Source organism: Triticum aestivum, chromosome 2A, assembly GCF_018294505.1.
Source record: "Triticum aestivum cultivar Chinese Spring chromosome 2A, IWGSC CS RefSeq v2.1, whole genome shotgun sequence".
Lineage (NCBI taxonomy): Eukaryota > Viridiplantae > Streptophyta > Magnoliopsida > Poales > Poaceae > Triticum > Triticum aestivum.
The window spans coordinates 610,489,036-610,495,795 of NC_057797.1; positions in this window are offsets into that span (position 1 = coordinate 610,489,036).

Sequence of the window (6,760 nt, forward strand, 5' to 3'; positions counted from 1 at the left end):
TCTTCATTTTCCAATTTAACGTAAATAAATACACAATATTTAAATTGGCACACAGAAAACACACAAAATACTTCAAATGTTACCAGCCATATATGTTGGAGCCGGGCCCACTAGTCAGACAAGCCCCACATTTCATAATCTCATACATAGTGCTCAAAAAAACATAATCTCGTATATTGGTCCCACAGATCAGATTTTCAACATCGCTCAGATTATTTTGGTAAGTGGATCCCACTGATCAGGTTTCCATTTGACAAATTTTTAAATCACTATTTCAAACAAAACAAAACAAACATAATTTATCAAATAACACTAAATCTGTTACAATGTCACAATCTCTATAGCCTATTACAGTCAAACAGAACAAACAAATCTCTAGCATCACGGCTTTGCACTTGGCTTCATGGCTTTGCACTTCAAATTTGTCCTGGCGCTCCTATAAAAGAGTGAACACAAAGACTTCTAGCATTAGTGTGCTGCTACTGGTCAGAACCAAACAAATGCAATGACAACAGTAATGTAAGCAGGAAAGTACTAGAACAAAGGCATCTAACAATAAACAAAAGGAGTTAGAAACAGAATAAAAACAAACATACAAAGCAGCTAGGGACTGAATCATGAAGCATATGTACATATAACAGTAACAACCACAAGGACCACGCAACACAAGAGACAAGAAAGCACAGTTGGAGCATGAACACCAACACGGACAGAATGGTTCTAGATGTTGAACGCAAAAAATGATTCAATCTCAGATGGTTCATTGAGCATGCACAAATGACTTAAGATAACAGGACATATGTTCTACACTAATTTTACACAAATCATTATCAATTAGAACAGACTCAAAACAAAATACCATAGCTTCTATATCACATAGGGAATCGACACAATAATACTCCCTTCGTCCCAAAATAAGCATCTCAAAACCAAGTAACAGAAAAAATGGGATAGACCGAAGACTTATCTAACTGGAGAAGATATCGTTGTTGCGGTTGTAGCACAGTGACCTCATGACTAAGAATGTGGTACCATGGCTAGGGTTGATACGCTCCAGCGAGGTAAGCATCATGGCTTCATCAGGTCTGCGAGAACAACCAATCAAAATTTGGATCAACAAGCATGGAGTGTTATCAAGCAGTGAGCGCTACGCCTCACCGACATGGCAGTACACAATAGATTTCAGGATGGAGCACAAATAGAATACCTGGAAAATAATAGCAAAGAGCTATACAGTTTAAGTAAACATCCTTGGCTGTACAGATCAATATGTGGTGAGAATGATTTGGATCTATTTAGAATTTCTGTTGAGAAACCGTAACTTGATGTAAAGTCACCTGGTTAGCATTTAATATTTATTTCTTATGATCTTTAATTCATCACATGATAAGGACTGCACCAAATATTCATATAAAGAGGCTGTATCAGAACTAAGAAAGTGTTATTTGAACCTCTTTTGGCTATGTAAGAATCTCCTAATCTTACAGTTGACATTTTCACAATCATTTCTTCACTAGTTTTAGCAATCAAAGATGAGACATAATACAAGTTTGATATTGGGTTATGACAGAATTTACCATAGTAGAAAGGGTTTGTAGGGCTGCTGCACACAGCGAAGTTGCTCTCTCGTCCTCTCCTGCTTCTTGGCTAGTTTAGAGTCTTGGGACCAGCACTTCTAGATTGGATCATAGGTGTAGTAGTACAGCAGTGCCGCTGCCGTATACACAGCTGCTGGCCAATCCATCTATACGGGCTGAGATCACCAGCACCAGACCGCTAGAGCGAGAAGCTTCAGCAAGGAGGCGCAGGCTCCACCCTTGCGTCCGGTAGCACCTGCAGAGAGGGAGAGGGACTGAGAAGCAAGAAAATAGAATACTGAAGTTCAAGGCAACCAAGCTCATGCTAGGGATCAACAACACTAACCCATAGGGCACATACGCAAGCAAATGGCAAAACGAAAATGAAAAATGGGTAAAATAATTATGGTACAAGTTTAATTAGACCATGAAAAAAATCAGCCGCCTTCATAAGCACCTAAAGTCAGATACAATCTAGGAGCTCGGCTCTTTGTCAGCTTAGTAACAAACTAGTTCACTTCCTTTAATCAACGTAATAAGACAATGGCATGACTAGGTTATAGAATTTACAGAATCTAAATCTACATGGAACCATCTCAGTAACATATGAATTTAGGCCATGTTCAAGTGGAAGTACACATTATCAATGTGTGTTTCTCAGTTTGATTTGTGTAGTCAATAAAAGTGCTTTGGACTGTCACATGTCATAATAAACTTTCAAAATCATGCATCAATCCACTGGTTTTGCACAGTCTCACAAATTCCAGAGCATATAATTTCAACAAGGTTAACCAAATTCCAGAGAAACTTGACGGATTTTCAGAACGAAGTACTGCTGGTACTGCTACCGCTGCAGAATTGGTTGGAGATGCACCCACCTTGTTGGTGTAGATGGCCCTGTTGATGAAGAGCTCTGACAGCATGGCTCCGAGCAGCCCGAAGAGCGCACCGGAGGCGCAACTCCACCAAGAACATCACTTGACTGAAACAGCAATAAATCGTCAGCCTCTACCCTCTAGTCTGGTACCACATCCCCACAAAATCATGCAGGCCAATGTCACAAGCACGAAAGCAGGTTACAGCCAGGATCTATGATAATTTTCTACTATGCACTAGTATTGCTAGATAACTCGTCGAGCAAGACAAAATATAGACACAGGATCTGATGATGATACAGCACGGGCGACCACAATGATGAAAGGAGCAACCATTCCTTAGCAGCAAGCATAACTGGAAAAGATAGTGAGGGAAATTATATACATTGAATGCAATGAACAAGACAGCCTGATAAATTGCTAGCAAATGCTAGTAATCCACCAAATGTACTCCAGAGTCTTGGTGTAAGTATGTTCTAAAGAACAACACACTTCTAATCGGCAGAGCAGCATACTGAAATATTTTGGACCAGCAAGAAGTAGAATATAGAACTCAAAACAAATTCTTAATGACCAAGACAAATGGCAACACATTCATGGCTAAAATGATAGTACTACAGAACACCAATTTAGTTAGGTAGATGAAATAAAATTAAACCACTCTAGCAACATCCCAGCTACAACAACATAAAAGGCGTGAATGCTCCAATGGTCAGAGCTCTCAGTGAATTAAATTGGTTGCATGTCTGACTGGAACTAGATGAATGAGACCTTGCAAATGCAGAGCTGCCTGTTCATCATACAGATGCTGCTCACGAGCAGTAAGCTGGCATTTTTTGAAAAGAGGCTAAGTTATCAAGGACTGTCCAGTAAAGCAGTAACAACCTAGCCTCCAAATCTGGACCAACAAGCCCAAATCTAGTCCAATTCCATGCCACCCCCGAATACCAGTTGTACATTGCAGCAAAGCATGTAACGATGGCACTAAATCTGGATAACTATCTCACGCCGGGGCGGGAGGAGAGAGGGGGACGGGGCAGGGGCGTTATACCTTGATGTAGACGTTCTCGGCGGCTGTCTCCTCCTTGCCGATCACCTTGCCGGAGGAGCGGTGCCTGGTCTGCACGAACCGCGCCACCGCCCTACCCCGGGCCCGTGTTGCCGCCCTCGCCGCTGTCGGCTAGCTCGACGGGGCGTCGCGCATCGAAGCACGCACGCACGCGCCGGCGAGCAAGCCAACCGTGATGCTGTTGTCGTTGGGTTAGGGTTAGGGTTCCATCGATGGAGGCTTGGGGTGGCGATGCGGTGAGGAAGGGAGAGGGTCTGAGTGGCGATGCGGTGAGCACCAACTCGGATGAATGAGCGGCGCGATAGGAGGAGAGGAGAGTAGAGGAGTGACGATGGGCGGCACGCGCTGGGAAGGAGTGGTGGTGGTGGCGGCGCGAGGGAGGGAAGGAAGAGAGGAGGGCGTGGGGGAGGCCATGGACGACGGGGAGCTCCGCCGGAGGAAGGTGGCGGCCGCGATCTGGAAGGGAGGAGGTGGTGTCTGCGATCTAGAAGGGACGAGCGCGGATCCGACCGCGGCCATGGGAGAGAAGGGGAGGGGTGGGGAATCGCCGCGGCGCTTCCCACCGACGAGATCGAGGGAAGGATCGGTGGAGCTGGCGGGAAGGAAGGGGACGGGCTAGGGTTTGCGCTGGTGAGGAAGGGGACGGGATCGAGAGGAGCGAGGGAAAGAAATGAGGCGGGGGTGGATGGAAATTGACCCGAAGGACATAGCTAGGGTTTCGGGGTTGGTGTCGATGGGTCGAGGACAACCGTTGGATCCCCGAGCATCCGACGGTGTTGGATGCACGATCCGCGTGATATGTCCACGGACCAATCAGAATGCAGTATGATTTTATGACCATCTAAATTGGTCGTAGTTGACTTAAAATAATGTGTTAAAATCATTTAAGCTACTTTATGATCTGAGAATTTCTAAAACAAATGGAAAACCTTCTCATTGTGTCACCAAAATTTGAACAAGTTTTTAGAAAAAATAACAACATGGAATAAGATAAATATCTTTAAAAAGGTGTCATCGGAAATGAGTTTTTTGCAAAAAAAAAATCCCTTTTTCGAGTGCCCAAAATGAGTTTTTTTTGTGAAGAACCTATAATATATTTATTGCAAAACTGGATGAAATCAATTTTATAAACTATTAGGCCATATTTAATGCACAAATGACCAAATAGTTGGGTGTCAACATATTTTATCCACCTCTGGTAAAAAAACAATTTCCGCTGATCCAGCTGGAAGCGGGTCAAATTTGAACTGTAGCTGCCTCATAGTTTGCTATTTATTTTTTCCAAAAATCATTTCTAGGTACATAAGTATCTATTTAACAAGAGAAACATCAAATGTTTTCCAAGATTCAACCACTAGCTAGGAACGGTCAAGCCCGCTATTTTGACCGCATTTTGAAACGGGTATAAAAAATTCAAAAAAAATCAAAAATTTGGAAAACCTTCGCCTTGTGTCATTATATGTGACCAAGTTTACAGGAAAAATAATAAACTTATAATACGGAAGTTATTTTGTAAAAATGTTCTCAAAAACGAGCTATCATGCGTGAAGATTCATGGCTTTCAAGCCAAATGATCAATCTTATGGCCACATTCATGGCATAGTTTGTTCAAATGATCTCATATTGTTCATAAGGGTGCATCTTGGAATTCCAAACAATGTTGCCTAAGGGAATTTTCAATTTCTTTGCACAGAAAATTCATTTTCCATTTTCCGAGTGCCTGAAATGAGTTTTTTTGTGAAGGACCTACCATATATTTGTTGCAAAATTGGACCAAATCAATTTTCTAAAATACTAGGCCATATTTAATGCATAATTGACAAAAGGGTTGTGTGTCAAAAGTTTTGATCCACCTCTGATGAAAAAGACAAATTCTCGTCGATTCAGTTAGAAGCGGGTCAAATTTGAACTACAGGTGCCTCATAGTTTGCTCTTTATTTTTTCCAAAAAACATTTCTAGGTAAATAAGTATCTATTTAATAAGAGAAACATCAAAAGTTTTCCAAGATTCAACCACTAGCTAGGAACGGTCTAGCCCGCCGTTTTGACCGCATTTTGAAACGGGCATAAAAAATTCAAAAAATCAAAAAATTGGAAAACCTTCGCATTGTGTCATTATATGTGACAAAGTTTCCAAGAAAAATAATAAACTTGTAATACGGAAATTATTTTAAAAAAGTGTTCTCAGTAATGAGCTATCATGCGTGAAGATTCATGGTTTTCAAGCCAAATGATCAATCTTATGGCCACATTCATGGCATAGTTTGTTGAAATGATCTCATATTATGCACAAGGGTGCATATTGGAATGGCAAACAATGTTGCCTAATGGGACTTTTTATTTTCTTTGCACGGAAAATTCATTTTCTATTTTCTGAGTGCCCGGATTGAGTTCTTTTTGTGAAGGACATACCATATATTTGTTGCAAAATTGGACCAAATAATTTTTCTAAAATACTAGGCCATATTTGATTCACAATTAACCAAATGGTTGGGTGTCAAAAGCCTTGATCCACCTCTTGTGAAAAAGACAAATTCCCGCGATTCAGTACGAAGCGGGTCAAATTTGAACTGCAGCTGTCTCATAGTTTGCTCTTTATTTTTTCAAACAATCATTTTTAGATAGATAAGTATCTATTTAATCAGAGAAACATCAAAAGTTTTCCAAGATTCAACCACTAGCTAGGAATGGTCAAACCCGCCGTTTTGACTGCATTTTGAAACAAAAATAAAAAATTCAAAAAAAATCAAAAATTTGGAAAACCTTCGCATTGTGTCATTATATGTGACCAAGTTTCCATGAAAAATAATAAACTTGTAATACGGCAATTATTTTAAAAAAGTGTTCTCAGAAATGAGCTATCATGCGTGAAGATTCATGGCTTTCAAGCCAAATGATCAATCTTATGGCCACATTCATGGCATAGTTTGTTCAAATGATCTTATATTATGCACAAGGGTGCATATTGGAATGGTAAACAATGTTGCCTAAGGGACTTTTTATTTTCTTTGCACGGAAAATTCATTTTCCATTTTCCGAGTGCCTGAATTGAGTTCTTTTCGTGAAGGACCTACCATATATTTGTTGCAAAATTGGACCAAATCATTTTGATAAAATATTAGGCCATATTTAACGCATAATTGACAAAATGGTTTGGTGTCAAAAGTTTTGATCCACCACTTGTGAAAAAGACAAATTTCTGTCGATTTAGTAGGAAGCGGGTCAATTTTGAACTACAT